Below are 20,727 nucleotides of genomic sequence, written 5' to 3' on the forward strand. Positions count from 1 at the left end.
AAAAAGTTTTTCATGAAAACTGTTGAATTATTACATCATTCAAAATATAATCAAAACTTAAACACATTTAATTCTTCTACATTTCTTTAGGTATAGGAACAGTTCCTTCTGGCCATAATTTTCAATGAAGAGACTTTTTGAAAATAATGACAATATAACAGTTCATAAACAAAAAATTCTATTGGATCATACCTGAGAGTTACTCTACTTCAAGTTCAATTATTGTGGTGTGGCCGGATAAACGAGTTTTTGAAGAATTTTTCGCTGCGCGCACTTAATAAGGATAATAATTGGACATGCGATGGGTTCGGGTTAAATATATGTGTTCGGAGTCTAAGCACCTGCCACTTCGGTGATTAAAACTGAACGTTGCGAACAGAACCGTTGTTGGTACTGAATTTTTAAATCGAAAAGAAAAACAGAAAGGCACCCTCGATCCTCAATGAAACAGTATTTCGTTAATAAGTTACATCGTGAACTCATCACATTGCTTCCGTCGAAATCGGTAGAAGAAACTAAATAACAAATGACGTAGGCAATTATTCATTTCTGTATACCACTTGTTTATAAAAGTATTTAAATAATTTTACATATTCCTTCTATTATTATTATTGAAGTGAAACATATATAGCCGCACGTAATACCATTGCTGGCGTAGTGACTGATGCCGTGGCCATGGATCGCCACGCGCAAGCGACTGTGCGATTATCTTCCCACTGGTTCGGCGTTACGCTATCTTGCCACACTGAGCTTGGATACCTAGAGTGTATACAGTTGTGTTTACCTCCTACAGTATACATAACCTGTGTTTTACTAAATAAATATTTTTCTAAAATAATTTAGAAAGTGAGCAGCCTCCTGCAAAGAAAGCAAAATCACACAAGGGCACACTATCAAGGCATTATAAGTTACAAGGCACTATCAACTTAATTATATTTTTATATTTCATAATTAAAGTGTGCATGTATGTATGTATTAAGCCTGCGTATAAAGTTCATTTAATGTAAAGTCTACTCTCTTGGTAGATTAAAATTTACACAATTTTCATAATATATACTATTTTTAAATTATTCAATTTTAATTTCATTCCTATGAAAAATAATGTACTAAAACACTTGCTTGAAGAGTAAATTTCATAAAGAATGACAAAAGTGTGTTAATACAGTTTGAACCTGTTTTTTATTCTATGGTTTCATTTATTTTCGATTTACTCATTCTCTTCCTAAATAATTCAATAATCTTCATAAATGAATTGTTTTCTTATTTAATTTTTCTGTTACCTTCAGAAATATATTTTTGAAGTTTATAACTTTCAATATGTGATTTTTTTTTAATCTTTCAAACTCCTATTCTTTTCTTTAGTTTTATATTCTTAGGTTTGAATGACTCAAAAATTATCCTTCCCAAATTACTTGTTTTCTTTCTCTTATCTTTCTACAGTTTTTTCAAATTCCTTTATATATTCTCTTATATATTCCTATTCAATTTCGTCTATTTTATGATGATGTTTGAGAAGTTTAAAATAGGGACCTATTTTCTCAACTTCAAAGGTTTCATATAATTGCGTATTTTTATGGTTGTAATCTCTGGGTGAATAATAAACTTATATTGTATGTTATAAATTCACGCTACTACCTAATTCCCTAAACATTCTGTTATCAAACGATAATTTCATTACGAAACCATTCCAAATCTAAAATAGATATAAAGAATGACATCGTTAATGAAATATATGAAACAGTCTTTTTCGACGTTGAATATATTTTGGTTTTTCAACAAATAGACATAAATACATAATGAATAATCTCGTAGGAGTATTTATTTTGGGCAAACAGGTGTGAAAGATTCTTTAAAAGAACAAAATAATATGAACAAGCTTCTCAGCTTTCAAGTAGGTACTACAAGAAACATCGCCAAGCATGATCGTACCTTCTGAGGTTATGTTTTACATTTATTAGATTTATTTTTCAACATTTGAATATCTTAATGATTCAGAGTTATGACTCTTACATTTTCTCACTCATTTTACAAAATGTTATCAGATTTTTTGCGTAGTGTGAGTCCCAAAACTTGTTCCGTAAATTTCACCTCAAGACGGCTCTGATCTGGTGAAGCATCTGTATATCTAGACGAACGCGTGCTCTGCCACCGCCAAACATGGAACGGGCACTAACCTAAGATTATACGCTTTCCCGAATCTTCGATTTTTGAATATGCCAAATAGACGGGGATGTTTTGCTTTGTCTGAAAATCCTATCATGCGTGGATAAACAAAAAAGTGTGGTGATCGTTAGATGACTATTCATTAAAATATATACCTACTAAACGTTGATAGTAACAACTATATGATATGAAAGAATGATGTCGGTTCAAATGAGATCAATTTGACTCAAGCAATTTAGTCATTTGATATTAACATAAAAAATGAGGTACCTTTTGAAAGTCATTTCCTTATTCGAAGAAACATGAAACGAGGTAGCAACATTGTTAAAAAATAGCAAAGACATAGGAATAAACTCAACAAAGATTTGCAAAGGAAATACTGATACTTAGATATTTATTAGGGATATTCCATTATAAAATCTATTCAACCACACAATTATTACAGATGAAATAAGCAGTTGCTAAGTAGGTTCAAAGTGAGTGGGTTTATTCGACCCTCCACAGCAACTCACGAAGATTTATTGTGGCTCACATTCATTCAAACTCAACCAAATAAGCCCAGCTTCATATCGAAGCAGATTACTTATTGCCGATTATGTATAAGCATTTATCATCACGTTAATGTTTGATTTATTTTGTCATGCGCTTGACAGTTGGAGGCATTAGGATGGAAGTCATTCTCAGAATGCTGAGACTTTCAGTGTCTACCAATAGTCTCTAGGCTGCGCATAAACCTATTTTGTACACCTATGCAGTTCTGTATGTTGTCCATCTAGTCTCTCCAGATATATCTGGAGGGAGGTCCAGAAGTATATCCATGGCCTCTGACGATGTGGTGTTGATGGCATCGGAAGTAGCAAGGCAAATCTGTCTCGGTATATCAGAAAGCTTTTTTGTTTGTGGGTCTAACAAAATCATCACATATATCCATTGGATTTGTTTGAACTCTGAGCCCCAACATATTCCACAAATCCTTTGACACGCTATCGTAAAAAAAGGGTCTCTCAACAAGCTGTTATGTTGAGTTCCTGAAACAATACGACAGTTTCGACATTTGAGTGGCTGTATCTCCGAAAGTACACCGAAGTGCTATGTGTTACTTCGGATTCGTGACTACCGGACAAAAATACGTCAATCTATTTGAAATTTTTTTCAAAACCAGCGCGAGCCGTTATTACAATATGATCATTCCCCTACGCCCCCGGACGATTCCCCACTGGCCGGCTAACGAGACCGAATTCGAGCGCCGGCAAGGAGACCCTGCGAGCGGTTTGGCGGCTGCAGAAGAAGCAGCAGCAAAAGTAGCAGCAGCGAGATACGCAGCGCGATCTCGGCGGTCCATAGGACCACTTAAAGGGCCGCTCCACTCATAATTTATTTCGATTAGATCGGAATGCGAGAAGATTACGATACACGCCCTCTCGCTAACTAAATTAAAACCATGTAAATGAACGAGCAGGATTAATTAAATATCGACCACGACCTCTCTCTCGGCCGTACCTCCTCGCCCGAGATGTGTGGTGATGGCCACCCCATGACGACGGTGACCGCGACTTTCTCGGTAATTGGAATTTGCTATCTAACGAGATTACATACCTTTATGAATATAGCGCGCTTGAGTTGTGCGAAAAATTCATACGAAATCTATAACTCCGAGTTTGAGGGCCGACGCACAGACCTAGATGAACAATATTTTTCAATATTTCTAGAAATTACCCCTCTTATGGATTTTTTTGTGAAAAATCAAATTGGACAAATAATGTGAATTATGTGGCCACTGTATTTTTGGTACTTTCCATCTCGATCGAAGCCGAAACCGAATCCAAATATCTGCTGAAGCTACTAATAAAAACAAATCGCATTTGATACGCCCTTTATAGTGTTCACCCTGTATACAAGGTGTGATAATGAAAACTAAACAAGGGCAATTTCTCATTGTAATTGTGCAATTTCTCATTGTAATTGTGCAATTTATGGTTAGCACAGTGTGCTCTACTTGTTTCTTCACAACGTAGGACTTGGATTTCGATGATTTCAATAAAAAAATAATAAAAAAAAATAGTTTTCGACATGCTTCGCCAAAAACATAATTGATGAATAATTTACAAAGTCTCTATTACTGTATGGAAGCCGGAGAATACCATTTTCTACACTTGTTGAAGTAAAAAAATATTAAGGGTCAAAACCTTAAAAGTTTGCTTGAAAAGAATGAGTTTCTTCTTCGCAAAAATTATAATATACGAATTTCGGTTAGAGTTATCAAAAAGTAACTTTCTTTTCATATTATTTTTGAAAAACCAATTCAGAAACAACTTAAATTGGTTTCCTTGAATCGACATTCTGCGGGAAAAAGCGTATTTCAACCAAAACACGTCTTTGAAGATAAAATCGACAAATATTGATAAACTGAATTGTAAACCAAACAAAAAGATAGTTAAAAACGAGAGTGTTGGAACATATAAGAGATGTATAAAATATAATAAGTCATATGTTTGATTTAAAGAATGCGACACTCTTGGGGATCTATAACGATATTTGTCGAAGACTTATAAGCAAAATGACCTACATTTTCAAATATGACTGCTTTAACACAAGGAGATACAGTGTAGGTCTCAAAATAACATATTTCAAATAAGTCAGGCGAACACAGAAATCGAGTCGAGTTCTCACAGCAAAAATAGCACGTTTTGTGGAAGGTCAAGTCGAAATTTGAATTTCACGACGACTACCATTAGATGACATAATTTCAACTATGTATTCAGTACAATACAAAACGTACTCAGGGAAGTTTACCATACAATAGATCTGCTAAACTGAATTGACAACACTAATTGCTGGGAAGTACGTTACATTAATATTTCCCGATTCTATGATAAATCGGTCTCACAATAAAAAGCACCGACATTCAAGAACAAAGCACGATTTCACAAAAAATCCCTTCGAAACAATTAACAACCATTTGACAAAAGAAAAGATTCATTCCTTTACCGCATCTAATGGACTGATTCGTCAACTGATGCAATAATTGAAAATCTGATCGACGTGAAATTGCTTGTCATTAACGCTGTCATAAATATAAAACTAAATGGAAATGTTGAAGTTGTATTAAATAACAGAGAAAATTTTGATTGTTGTGGGAACCACCATTAGTAGTGTGAAATAATGGCGGTTTAATATGGTTTCATAAATTTTATATTTGTAGCAGGTCATATCAAACTAGCTGAAAAACCATAGAACAAACACCTAATAGGAGTAAAGTATTGACGGTTAATGTAAAATATGTAGGCATAGATAGAATTCGATACTTCATGATACTTTCGATACTTCATGAAAAGAGGCCCTGTGTAGTGTATTACTTTTTTCTGTTCATCAAGGAAGCAGCTTCACACTCCAGAACTACCTCTTCAATAAAGTTTTCAGTTCCAAATTCTAATTCAAATTTGCCACAAAAAAAAAATGTCAATCGGTCAGCCATTAAATATACGTCCGGTGTTCGTTAGGAAATTAGTTTTTATATCCCTACCCACATATTTCAAGATCAAGTCCCCCGGCGTGTCTGTATGTATGTCTGAATACGACAAAGACAAAAACTACTTAATGAATTTCCATATGGTTTTCACCCATGAACGGAGTACCTCAAGACGAAGGTTTATGTATAATTTATTGATGCTGTGGTACTACCAGCGCGAGCTATAACCAAAAATATTGCCTTTGAGTTACAACAAAATGGTTCACTATTCGTACTGTTTTTCTTTAATAGGTGTACGAAAAGGTCTATATTCACTTTGTGATGGTCAAAATAATGATCACGTATAAATGGCAACTGAAAAGCTATTTATACGGATACGATATTATTCCTTATCAAATAAAGGCGTTAGTTCTCTTTGGCATTTCAGGCTCATTATATTATACAATTTAAATTAATATACCTATTATGACTTATCGAAAAATTAAAACTGTCGCGCGGGAATATAAATTCAAGCGGACTGACAATAAACACATGCGACATGCGCGTTAAAGAAGGTTGCAATTGCGTTGGTTTTGTTTTACACGGAGAATCGAATTGAAAGTTGAGATCACACTGTCTTGTGTTGTCTTCAGTTAGATTGCTAATAAAATTGATGATTGTGATCATGCCTTTGTTTGGTTGAATTTAACAATAGGTCCTTATTAGATTGTACGGCAGTTGAAAAATAAGATATGAGGTCGACGGATTTTGCTTTGTTTCAGAACATTTCACAGCGTTCAAAACTTTTTGGAAAGTTCCACAATGACTTCGGATGTTCCGGAACATTCCCAAATGCTCCATACTATTTCCGAATATTCCACAACATTCCAGGAAATTTCTTCTTCAGAAGATGTTTCCTCCAAGAAAAAACGGAAACCTTCCGCATGGGCAAGATTATGTGACACAATTCCAAAAAAAATGTTGGTTCTATTAAAAAAATGTTGGTTCTATTACCCGTGCCAAGCAAGGTCGCGTCGCTAGTATCAAATATTTCACATTCCAGAGAATGCATGGAAACTTCCTATGGTAATTTCAATTGAGCCTGATATTCATAAACCTCTTTCGAGTAACTTCATACAAGTTCAATTAGTAAACGATTCAAAGTTTTGGAAAAATCTAGCGTAACAGTCTGAGACACACGCTACCCAATGCATAGAATCTTCCTATGGTCACTCCAATCGAGCCCGATATCCAGAAACAAATAATTATTCAGAAAGGGTACATTAAAATACCGAAGTAGTTAAACTAACAAACCACACAATCGTCTCATTTCAACTCTTTTGTAAGTTCTTTTGTAAACTGAACGGTGATATATCTTGTCTAGCCAGTGTCAATGGATTCAGAATACGTTATAAATTATCTTTGAATATCAAGAGAATCGACATGAGTCGTTCGAGCTTTTAATGACTTGAGATGTTGACAGATAAAGCCATTAGATACCGAAGCGCCAGTATATTCTTACCCCATAAAGTCATCCGTCACATCATCAAATTATGCACCTACAAATGGGCCTCTAATGATGAGTCCCGAAAGGCTGTCAATTAATGGACGTCCAATATATTTTCAAGTGTCGAATTGTCGTTCGCTTCACAATTGAAAGTTGCCTAGCAAGTTTTATTTTTTCAGATATGTTTCCATGCACCAGGTCAGTATACGAATTTTCCAGTAGGCTTTTAGAAAGTTATACCTGATGAATATAAATTGAATTAGCAAGATAAGAAAAAGTTCTATATGGATGGTATTCTGGTTTATATCGTTGCTGATCGTTTAGAATAAAACGAGAAAAACTCTCATTATTTTTTTTCAAGGGCGACCATCTGAAAAAATTTTGAAATTGTTAAGTATGGAGGTGTAGAAAGGGCAAACTTTTTAGTTCATTCCGATAAATTATCCCGATAAGTATTTTTCCCAAAGAAAAATTCCATATTTATCAGTAACTCATCGTATTTCATAATATTGCCTATCAAAAAAAACAACTAAGAAATTATTACAGATATCTTAACGTTTCGGAGGCTAAAATCTGCCTTTGTCTCCAGAATTGAAAAAAAATGCAGTTTTTCATTGGTTTGTGTTATTTTGAAAAAACTGGCAGGTGAAAAAAATAAAAAAAAAAGTCGACGAAACATTCTTTGATAACCCAATTATTGATACGGGGCGATTGGAAAGTTGTAACACTTCTGACATATCCATGGTGTTATCCATGTAAAAAAGAACGTTAATTTTTGTAGCAACTTAGTTTGACCTGACTACTTCTCAATACAAGCCGTTTCAATTGACGGTGAGGTTCACACAACATTCACATTTTCATTCAAAATAGTGAGAATAATAACCGTGTTACTCTTTCTTATATAGTAGTAAATTATTCATAGCTTCACCATTGTGGAATTTTCTCAAGATCCGATAGAGGTATTTTTTCATCGTACTTTCACAATACCTTACTGTTAATTATTTTGAAGCATCGTTCCAGAACACAGTTTTCTACTCGGTAATTAAACGGTTATATACTGCTCTCCTTCTATTGTTTTCGAAACTTCCTTGAATATTAACGAACGAGTTATCTTTGAGATACTTTCGAAATTGACAATTCGAGGAATTTCAGTGGCAGAAGTGAACGGATCAATATCGAAATTAGATCAATTGATCGAGGAAAAAAGTATTCAACATTTTCCCCAAAGTTGCGAATTTTTCTTTCCTTCAGAGAGTAAATCTAGCGCGTTGATTGCGAGTGTCATCTCAGGATAATATCTACTAGTATTAATTAGGCAGAATCTCTGCATTTCTCTTGACATCACCCTGAACCCGTTACGAAGGCAAAAATTAATCGAATCGCTCGAGAGAAAATCTATCATTCGGCATTCGATAATAATAGACATTCAATCGGTGCCTTTTACTTAATCATAACCATTACAAACGGGTCACGATACGTAGTAATAACGGCTGTAAATGATGGCCGTCATCTGGATCTGAAATCGCTTGGATGCTTATGCAAATGCATCCCTTTGATCGCTGCCAACCATTTTATTGAAACCATTTATGCCAACAATTGAAACGAAAACAAGACGAACCAACTTTATTGCAATACGTTGATAGCAGACCACCAGATTGCTTATCTATATAAACGTGATTTCACTATAGAGTTGGCAAAAACGTATTTTCGAAATTTCATCTATTCCTACTAAGGTGGTATTATTCTCTGAGGTTGTTGAACTTCTAAACTTTGAATATTGGGAACTGCTGAAAACCACTTCTAGTTACTTTATGAATCATAATTAATTCCAAAATGAAAACCAAGAACAGGTTCTCTGTGATGCTAGTATTTTCCCCACGTTGGGCGCCAGTTTTATCGTGACATCTAACTCTATTTGGGATGACTACTGGAGTTTGAGAAAGCCGGAGGAATGCAAAAAATCGGTTTGGTAAGCCAATTAGTCAACTGGCAAGGTTTTAAAAAAATCGAGCGTGACAGTCTGAGACTCCCCAAGTTTCTTGTTGCACTATTCCATAGATCATATTGATTTTGGAATAACTGGTCTATGATTTTTGAATACTTTCATTGCCCTTTGTTGGGTATAGATTTAGTTCAAGTGGTTTTTCCTGCTGAAAGGAAAATTCTTTTTCGTGTGAGACAAAACACTGATGCAAGTTCATTGGCGGAACTTCAAAGGTACTTCGGCAGTAGCAGAACCTTTTTTGATGTTGAGCTACTGCAGAATCGTTCAATAAAATGCAACCAAAAAATAATATCCGGCATTATTAATTGTAGGTACACATGGAATAGTGAAAAGTGATTTATAGATGTGTTGCTAATGATCTATCTACTTGTATGAGCTCTCTAAATGGAACAATAAAACAACCATTTTGAAAATTGAACTCTCAAAGATGGTGTGTCAGAAAACCATGTGGACTTCAAATATGCCTGAACATATAGGGTATGTAATTCGAACGCCCCAGTGATAGATAAATAGACACTTCTTTTGTAATACTTTGCCTTTTCCATTGTTCCACGCAATCGTTATTCATTCGTGGAAAAAGTGGCATCTAGAAACAATAGTTTCTAAAACGAATCCATTGTCCACGTGCGTAGGTACTCGTTAGACAAATGACATTTCTGAGTCATTAACTTCGCGAATACGTAAATAGTTCGATTCAATTTCTTGGCGTTCAACACAATGGCGCTAGAGAGATCATTAACACTGAACTTTAACGCCAGTCATAAAAAGAACGAATGCAGAGTACCTACTAAATGTAGATGATCGGATCGGTTGAGTCAAGAGGTTATTAATAGATGGAACATCTCACTCGGCTGAGGACCCCCAGTGAATTGCACAGTGCACTGACACTACCGCCGGCATTTTTGGAACGCGCACCAGCTTATCAGCTGATTTTAGAATAGGATTATTTATTAGGCGAGGCGGAAAGGACATTGGGAATTTGTCAACGGAAAAAAACGACCTAGGACTGACCTTAACTACGTGAAAAATAGATTTTACATTTGAAACATTTATCCATGCCCGCGTTCGAGTGCTAACAGGTTAAAGGCGTTATTTTTTAACAATCATCATATTGAAAGAAGAATCATTTGAAAAATACGAACTTATAAATGGAGAATGTCACTTTGATAAAGCTTATTTACCTTCAAATAGTTGAGAGTTTCCAAAATGACAACATAACTTTACAGACTATGATAAATTGAGGGTTTCCTTACATTTATCTTCCTTTACAATTTAATAAACAGCAAAAATGATGATCAACCATAAAACATATATAACACGAGCCTAAAAATTTAACTTTCCCGGCTCCTTTCACCAGTTTACAATTTGCTTTCTTCTCTAGTGGTCGCAAATTTATTGCAGAAAATACCGTTGATTCTGCATCCAAAGATTTGATATTGAACAAATTCAAAATATCGTGGCTGAAACCGATTATAATATATGAATACAATTTTCAATCTGAGTGTTAACAATAAAAATACGATACAAATCGAATTGTTCGGCAACTTATCGAATCAAAACGGTCTAGGTGAGAACAAGGAACGGTTTAATACAGTTTGTGTTATTACAAGAGAAACAACGGACTCGATTTGTTATAGAATCACTTTAATTTACCGTAAGTAATTGTTAACCTCAAACGTTTTTGTTCGTTTCGTACTTTGCTGGCGCTCTATGATATTCCCAGGGCCTACTTTCCGTTGAATATTTGCATTGCGTTAGACACGGCGGAATTTTTTCACGTGTCTGCCTTGTATGAAACCACTGAAATGTGAATAGTTTGGTTTTTTGGGCGTGTGAGAATAGTCAGGAATTTTCTGTCGATAATTGTATCAGCTGCTTGAGTGGAAACGTCATTAGGTACTCAGGGAAGTATGTCCTAGCCTAGGAATAAGTTTTTCAATTATTAACTTTACTTTAGTTTTTTATTGCATAAATATCGTCAAACACTTTTGGCCCAACCCTGCAATTTAAATAAAATTTCAATATGTTGATAAATGAAAAATGTTTACAAATTCTTCACCTTTTTGGAATCTTACTAATGATAAACTGGTTATATTGCGAACAAAAACAGCAATTCTTGATAAAATGACTAGTATTTGGTTCAATAAGTTTGTGAAAAGATGTACTACACTGCCGGAAAATGCAATTTTTCAATGTGATATAGGAATAATAATATATGTGACTACGTGTTTCGCTATACAATAGCTTCTTCAGGCGTACAGACACGCCTGAAGAACTATTTTAAGCCTAGGATTGTAACTGAATGGAAGAACAGTCATTTCGAAGTAATATTTCAATGAAATGCAATGGAGCAATACTAGAATAAAAAGAAAAGCTGTCAAATGGGATATAGAATATCTTTGCAGGTACCAATACTACTCAAAACAGGAACAAAGAAACTGATGTCTCCACCAATAGTGAAATATGTTTTTTTCCATATGGAACAAGATTTACTCCATCTAAGCAACAGAGTGCACCAAAACATTATCATGCACAGTGCACGTGACCTCCCAGACAAGGCTGATTGTACAGAGTCGCACTAAGGAACAAGGGTTCTTTTTAATAATGTGGGTGGAGTGTAGGGGCACAAATTATATACTTGACATTTCAAAAATTTTAAATTTTAAAATACCGTATGTGACGGTCATACATTACACCTTCCCAAAATATTAGAGTGCCTCCTTGATAGGAAATGATTCCACTAGCAAAGTCAAGTCGCTTTGGTGCACTCCAAACACCACAGCCGATTGCAGTTAAATCTAATTGGCCAGCGTAAGGCAAAGGTGCGTGGTAATCATGCTTTGAATACGCATCTACCTTTGTTTGGGTTACTTTGTTTGTTAGATGGATATAGTTTAGTTAGTGACAGCTGACTTAACACAGTTTGGAGTGCACCAAAGCGACTTGACTTTGCTAGTGGAATCATCTCCTATCAAAGAGGAACTGTAATATTTTGGGGAGGTAAAATGTATGACTGTCATATAAGCAATTTATATGAGTGACATGAATAAAACATTATCCAAATATCCATCTATCCACTACTAAATTAAATCGTTTTTATAAATGATAATGCCTAATAGCACAAGAAGTATGGAGCGACTGAATTGGTCAGCAAATTTACTTGAAAATGTATAGAATATCGTTTAACAGACACAATCCTCCAAAGGACTCTGAAAATTGATATTTGCTGCTCAAGAAGCATGCAATTACTTGATTGTTGGAATGTACAGATGCGTGAATGATTTCCTTGAGAAGAGAGGAGGAACTACTGAAACCGAATTCTGCTACGAATCTCACGACCAACCACTGTATTCGCTGCATTCGGCCTCTGCGACTTCTTCCTGTTTCCAACCTCAAAAAAATTGTTCGAAGGACATCGTTTTACAACTAACAGTGAGGACTTACTTACTTGTTCTCGTACTAAGCGAGAATAAAAACGTTGAGGAATAATTAAGAAAAAGAACACATATCGTGTTCTTTCTTACTCAGGCCAGATCAATATCAAAACTCCCTCGTACACAATAAAAAGAAAAACACTGTTATTAATGTGTAATGTGAAACTTTTGCTTCCGAAAGTGAATATCAGACACGCTCAAGTATTGATCTGTGAACTATGTGAAGCCAACAGAAAACAACCTTCAGAATCAATTTCAAGTTTCGAGCTCATCACGTACAACATTCTACTGAAAATGAATACAAGGTGTATTGAAGTTTGGGGCTTCGTTTCTAGCGAGAAAATAGCAATAGAAGTTTTCATATGTTATTTATTCTACATTCATTTCCTGCTGAATGCTAATTCAAGTTCAACCAAGAAATTATACGTTCATTCTATATGCAAATAAAAGTGGATATTTTGGCGCAAATGGGAGTCAATGTTGAAAACTCTTGAAACAATCATTATTGAAAGCATTGATGGTGAAATAAAATACAAAATGCCTAGGTCGGTTTGATTTTATATCCAAGGAATTAGTGGGGAATCAGTTCCAATATGGTAAAGCATATTCCTAGGTATTTTTCTGCTAGTTGACCTATTTTATGGCTTCTTTGCGACTTTTTGATCTGATTTTCCAACTGGTCGCATTCATTATTTTGGTCAATAGTGTTGCTATCCTGAATCTGCGAAACAAAAAATAGACTTGGCGATAATAGAGGGCATTGCATCCAATATCGATCAGAAGTGATAGGAACGACAGCTGGTTAATGGAAAAACAGATTTTAACAACAGATAAAAACAATTTCTTCGTATTCTCATTCATCCGATGGGTCCACTGTCTGATCCTCAGCTACTACAGCAATACTGTTCCGGCTTCCCAAGCAGTTGATGCACAAGGCAGTACAGTCTTAATGCACTCATAATTGCGCTGGTAGTTCTTGGTGCGTTTGTCAGATATAAACTTCAATATTGCTGCGGATCTGGATTGGGAGAGACGAGTTTTTGTTCATTACCATATATTTCTTCTAGTTTTAGTCCACCACAAGTTATTGCTGGACTCGTATCTTAGATATTTGAGCGTAGTGAGCTATAGTCCTACCCCATCAGTGAAAAATTCCTGTGAAGCGTTCGAATCTACAAAACTTGTTTTGTGTTTACAAAAATTGCTTCAGCTAGAAGTTCCTTCAACTGCTCATAGAATTGCAGAAAGATGAAGTGCTCTTTCACATATGAATCGAACCTTGGAGAGGAGAAGACTTCTCTCCTTACTAGGAATGAACCTGGGAACAAACTAACGTGATGAACAAGAGACACTGATTTCCATTTTGTAGATGTAACTGAACTAGATTGAACGGATCTATAGAATTACATGATCGTGAAACATACTTGAGTACTTTCAGTACTCTTACAACTATTTTTGCCTTGTGCTACCCATTTCATTCCATTTGTTGTTATTATTAGACTGAATACAAAAGCTTGCATGGAACCGGTTTTCGAAATGTAATCAATTTTTTGTCACATATATGATGGATTCAACGATGATGTTTCGGCATCATACGCACTTTCCAATAAATGGATGCGATTTATGATCCACTTACGGAATGGCAAGTGCAATTATCGGACATAATTTCGAGATAGTCCAGTTTTCATATTTAACTATACGAAATTATCTTTAATCGTTTTTAATTACGTACATCGTAATCCGTTTTAATACTTTCATTAATCACGTATCACTAATAGCTTTAGTGAAACGCGTCCTAACAACCTCGAAACGATACGTAACTTATAGTTGCATTTTAATCAAACCAATTTACTAGAAAAACGATTTCGTTGAATTACTTATTGATCAGTAAGATTAACTTTTACACCTCAACAGGTGAGTCCTTTTGGTGATGGAATACCTACTTAGTTGATGTTTGCGTTCTCGTCTTACTTGGAGATTTGTTGTATAGATCTTCATTTTTGTTAGTCCTATTGGGCCACTTACTACACAGTAGATTATGAAAGCAGGAATCTAATGAATATGCAAGTACTTTCATCTTTCTTTTTTTTTCTTTTTTGGTAGAGTAGGAATAATAAATAATATTTTTATAACTTAGTTTTGTTAAGCCTCCAAAGCCTAAACATTTTTCAATACATACGAAGCATTTTCAGAAAATAACGAAAATTTTTGAATTTCACGGGTTTGTAGAGTCCGATTGTTAATTTTTTATAATTATTTTGGTATACATGCCCTTGAAGTATGAAAACATTTTCAGCTGTATTCAATGTTTATTTCATCTATGGCAGCCCATAAAGTTAAGACATGTTTTTAGAGCTCGGCGATTTTCGTTTGTTGAAAAAAATGTCTATCAATTTTTGCGCAAAAATAAAATAAAACGTAACGAAATGAGTGAAACATTAACAGAGGCCTAATGGTGAATTTGCTATGAGTAAAACAAAAAAAAAAACGAGTGATGTAAGAGTTTTCAAGATGGCCGTCAGAGTGAAGGAATTTCAACTCACCAGAACCTAAAAAAGCTTGTGCGGACACAAGTGTAGATTATGCAAACTGCATATTGAATTTTTGCTACGAGGTCAAATGGTCAATAAGGAGTACTAACTACGATCATGCACCCGTTCACATTCCGTTGCCTTTACGTGAATTTTTTACCAAAAACAGTATTGTTACCATGCCCCAGACTGCATATTCGCCATACACAACCCCTCTTGACTTTTTCCAAAAATAAAAAGAAACTCAAAGATCCGTCGATTTAAAAGCAGAGATGACATTAAAAGTGCATCCTTGAGAGAGCTAAAGCTATCCTAAAGATCTAGTTTGAGAAGTTTTTCGATGATTGGAAGAAGCGCTGGCACAAGTACACATTATCTACTGGAGACTATTTTGAGGGCAACAACATTATCGTACACGAATAAATGAATATTTTCATTCAAAAAACAAAAATTTCCGTTTACTTTTGAGCATATTCACATAAATCCATAACTACCTTCCATACATTTGTAGATATAAAACGTTACACTTGATTTCAATCATCAATTCTGGGAATTTGGGCACATTTTTAAATATTCTGGTGTCATTAGTGTTCACAATTTCTATAACAAAAAAAAATACAACATATGACAGTTGCGTTGCATTACAAGGTTCTTCCCACAACTTGATACAACTATGAATGTACAATCAAGCCACATCTTTATGACAATATTTCGCATGGTTTCGAAAGCTATCTTTGCTGCATCGGCATAACGAGAACAACGAGACAAATTGGTGTGTGAAATATCATTTCAAATCTTAACTTACGATATACAGGGTTGGTTTTATGACGACATGCTACACTAAAATTATTTTGTAATCAAAGATATTGCAAAACTCCAGCTGATTGCTGGACCAACGAAAAGTCTTTTCTTATTTATTAACCAGGTATACACCGGTGCATGCGATACGTCGTTTTAAACTTTCTTTAATAATGAGTAAAGCAATTACCTTCGGCGTTCTGCCGGACAAAACTTCACTGTTCCAGCTCCATTTGAATTTAATCTTTCCAAATTGCTTTTCTCTAGAGTCTAGACCAGTGAGTTCCAAAGTGGTCCAGATGGACTCCCAGGGGTCCACGAGAGACTCGACGAGGGTCTACGTTGGCGTGGTTATCTGGTTTCGATAGTGAAGAACTAAAATGGTGGCTTGATTTCACCTATCAATGTGGCAGATAATATTTTAAGAAGCTCGGCAACTGTACATGTAAAAACTTGCAAGATTCCATATTCAGTACAACGTGTCCAGACTTGCGAAGCGCCGCCGCCAGCGCAACGCTTATTCAAACGTGCAAAGGGAACGAAACACAACTTGTGTGTGTGCTTGCAATCTTGAATGAACTTGTTTTGATTCTTTACCAATATAAATTTTATCTAATATTTCATTTTCACCACACCGAATGGAAAGTTTTCTAAATAAAAAGTGATAATTGCTTGGTTTCTTATGCGGTGAGTAGATGTCAAAAAATTAAGTTGGTCTAGACCAACTTCACATTTTTGACACCCACTCACAGTACAATAAAATAATTTACTAACCAATCAATTCTCACTTCTTATTCGAAAACTGTTAATTCGTAGTTAGAGCGCAGCCGCATAGCAAAATTCCATAGTTAAAACTAGCCTCCAGATTTTTTTGTCATGTTTTGGGAATATGGTAGAAATGCAGCTGCGGAACCAGCAAAATTTTAAAAGTAGTCTATGATAAAAAATCTTTGGGAACCTCTGGTCTACACCATACCTACAATAAGAGCAGTTTACAAAGAAACTGAGTCTCCAATGAGAAAAAAATTAGCTGTAGCCAAATCATAACTTTCAGACTCATGCATTTTGATCATAAAGTAATTAATCTATGGCTTTAGAACAATTAATATTGACAAAGGGGACCCCAACTTTTTTATTTGAAAAGATAGATGGTTGCTTTGGAGAAGTTGTTAAATAATATTTTTTGGTCAATTCTGGGCTGTGTCTGTAGAAAAATGTTTTGACTCGAGATAACTCTCGAGCAAAACAGTATGATTCGAAATTGTCATCATCTGTTGAGACCGTGAAGAACTTTAGACTGTTCTATTTCGGGAGAAATCGAGTAATTGAAAAAGTGTTTCTCTGATAGTCCTCAAGAATATTCAGACCGAATATCTCCAATACGGCATCAGAAAAGGACAAAAAAGGAAATTGAGCAAAATAATGACCTCTACATGAATATTTCACGTTTTCGATAACTTCAATAGTACGGGAAATGTATCAGACTTTTCTGGTTTTAGTAACAGAATTCCACATTCAATACAATGATTTGCCTTTGAGCAGCACAAAATCATTATTTAATCTCTTTGAATTTTTTAGATTAAACAAAGTACAAATTGTATTCACTTGCCAATGAAATTCACAGAACGTAGTACTGTCATTGCTGTACGTTCAATATATCATTCAAAGTACCTTCTTGCTTTATCTGTGATGAATTTGTGAAAACTGAAATTCATTAAACTTTTGTAAAGAGCCATAATTTCTCATCCTAATTTTATCCGTAATAGTTTGACGTAAAATGAACAAAAAGTGTATGTACATTACCTGAAGAGAAAATAATTTTTGCTCCACCGTCAAAGCCGACTTGTTTTTCGAAAACTGAATAATTTTCTTAAAATCCATTTTTCACGATGCAAAATTCCACAGTCTTAAAATTGTTTAGTCCGTCGCACCTTCTGATAACATCAATCCAAGAACCCACCTTCATATTGACTTTGTGATCAAAGAAAGCTGGTGTTGGTAGTTGTCCGATTTGAAACATTGTCGCAAACCAAGTCGATTCTCACAGTCCGTGTGACCATTAAGATCATTTAAAATTGGTTGCGGTGCACAAAAGGAGTATCGCCAATACATCGTATTCGATGTGAGAGTGCTAAATGAAAACGTTTGGCGATATTAGTAAGTATGTGTAATGGGTGGGAATATTGAGACAACAGTGGCGTATTCTTTTGGTTGAAATGTTCATTGTAGCTTGAACGTCAGTCATTTTTTTTCTACATTTTATTGAGAGACTACTGCCGTAATGTATTTTTTTATATTTCACTGGAGTTAATAAATGATTTCTAAATCCCTGAAGCTTTCGCTACTTTATTTAAGTTCAGACCATTATGGTAGGTAATTATTTATAGATGAAAACGAAGAGAATCGAATGGAAAATCGCTCAGACTATTGTTTATAGTTAGGATTTTTTTATGAAGACGTTTTTAGTGTGTATAGGGTAGTTCATTTTAGTGATCAGTATCGAGTAATACTCGATAAAACTCAAAATTACTATCCAAGAGTGTATAGCAAGGCAATAAAAACTCAAAAACAGAGGAATACTTTCAATAGTAAAGACGAGGCAATGAACATCAATAAAGTCTGGCTACCTGTCCTTAGAGGTACACAAACAAGGTCAGGTGATCTTATGAGGAGAAACCAAGCCATGGCCACTAATAATAATATAAAACCAGAGTAAGATACTAGCATAGTAGTCAATGCGTTCGTAACAACGCGAGTACCATCTCGGGCACTGCGATCGTTACCACATCGCCTTTGGTAATGTCTACCGCAGTAGTAGGCGAAACAGTAGACATATAAACCTGCAGACCACGGCTACACAACCCGGAAAATAGTTTTCACACAAATTATTGTATTTCGGCATCAAGCAATTTTTGAAAATGGACCAGAATAACGTTTTCAACACCAGAATTACTGTGGGGCTTCATCAAGTGAAATAATACACTGTATTATTAAATGAAAGTCAACATGGATTCACCCAACAGAAATAGCTCCACTGTCTACATCCAGCTTATAAATTACTAAATGGAGAAGAAATAAATAATAGTAGACTCGCTCAGGTGCTTTCGACAGTCTCAATTTTGATCTCATTTTGGAAAAAATCTCAAATCTCAACATATTTAGCTAAATACGATAGATTCTACCAAACCGCAAATTGATCGTCAAAGTATATCATGAAATTCCAGATTGTCAACTCACTGATTAGGGAATACCCCAGGGTGGTGTTTTTGGGCCTGTTATTATTTTGTTGTACATCAATGATTTGGTCAGATGTATAACAACAGATTTTTTGTTAGCGTGTCAGGCCAGTTTGATATTGATATAAATTAAAAAATACTTGACCAATTGGTGTCATAAAACTCGAAAAATGAATGACTGCATTGAATAGGAATAAAAAAATCTTGAAATTCAGGTATCTCCCGACCTTTATCTACATGGTTGAAAATCAACTGGGAGGATGACTTCAAGTCCCTAAATATTACTGGAGTTTTTTCCCAACACCAAATCGTTACTTTTACACCTCGACACGTGTTTCGATCACCAAGTGAAGATCATCTTCCTCTTGAAGATGAGATCTTCAAGAGGAAGATCTTCCTCTTGAAGATGATCACTTGGTGATCGAAACACGTGTCGAGGTGTAAAAATAACGATTTGGTGTTGGGAAAAAACTCCAGTAAGATTCATTACTACACCAAAGGTTTCAAACAGTATATCACAAGTTCAAGTCCCTACCGTATAATTTCTCAGAACTCCGCACTATCTGACTACAAATATATAAATAAGTTCCGCACAATTGTTCCAACACATCGCACCGACGCTGGTGAGACGCGTGTAATGACATTAACCTCAAGTTGTGGTGCAAATAAAAACAGAGACTTGGTTCGTAGTCGTGGGAACTTCGTGAGGCGACCGGCGTGGGCCAAAGAGACGGGCCCACGCGCGCCCACGGAACCGCTACCTAGGTCATAACATAACTAACGCACCGCGGCGCAGTTCAAGACTACGAACAAATTCCACCCTCAACGGCGGTGTTGCCAAATTTTATTTATACAACACAGGAAATCACCAAAAAAAAAGTTATTTAGATAGATGAATGACAAAGGTGGGGGGGTGCTATAAAAGATGTTGCCAAATTAGGAATACACAACACAAAAAAATCACTGAATAGAAATGGAAGTAATGTCAAAGGTGAAAAGACCATTGTGCGCCACTAGGTGGCGCACAATGAACGAATCTGCTTGACCCTCTACTGCCACCCGCAGCTGAAGAGTGACTTTTCCGAACGCCTGATTCAGTCCACAGCTAGGCAGTCACGAGTATTTTCTCTTCTACCAGAGCATGCATTTCTTTGTAGAAAGTAAGTCTTCAGTGAAGTATTTCAGGAAGACGCCCTGCCTGGCTGTAGGGTACAAACTGCACCCACCAAGCTATCCTGATCCTCTCAGGTAGCCTGTTGCTGACCAGGTCGGAATGTGCAGCTCTGGAAATGTACTTTGTTGAGGTTGTAAAACGTTCAAGGTACGAAATTCCCACCTTGATGTCTGCTAGATCTGCTCAGGGAGAGACCGTTTCCTTTTCTAATGCTTATACTCCTACTACTCTGGAATTTTGTACAAGGCAGATCCATGAGATATCCTCCACTGTGGAGGCGATAAGTTGCTTTCTAACATCATCATCTATCCTCCTAGGTTTGTTCAAGAGTTGGATACATGAAAAGCTCCTGTTCTTGATATGATGATACACGGAGGACTGTTTAGGTCGTTTGTTCAACATTCGTCTCCACTGTAAATTCAGCTCAAATG

At 35.6% G+C, this 20,727-nt stretch overlaps 1 protein-coding gene and 1 long non-coding RNA gene across 2 annotated transcripts in view; one reads left to right on the forward strand and one right to left on the reverse strand.

Moving 5' to 3' along the window:
• The window catches only part of stet (stem cell tumor), a 238,538-nt gene that overhangs the window by 26,652 nt on the left and 191,159 nt on the right, over positions 1-20,727 (reverse strand). The gene's annotated exons all lie outside the window — the stretch shown is intronic.
• Positions 1-20,727, forward strand: part of LOC111509559 (uncharacterized) — a 61,346-nt gene that overhangs the window by 19,282 nt on the left and 21,337 nt on the right. The window lies entirely within an intron of this gene.

The sequence above is a fragment of the Leptinotarsa decemlineata genome, unplaced genomic scaffold (genome assembly GCF_025532065.1).
Source record: "Leptinotarsa decemlineata unplaced genomic scaffold, Ldec_3_MD MMD2_tig00026282_RagTag_RagTag, whole genome shotgun sequence".
Taxonomy (NCBI): domain Eukaryota; kingdom Metazoa; phylum Arthropoda; class Insecta; order Coleoptera; family Chrysomelidae; genus Leptinotarsa; species Leptinotarsa decemlineata.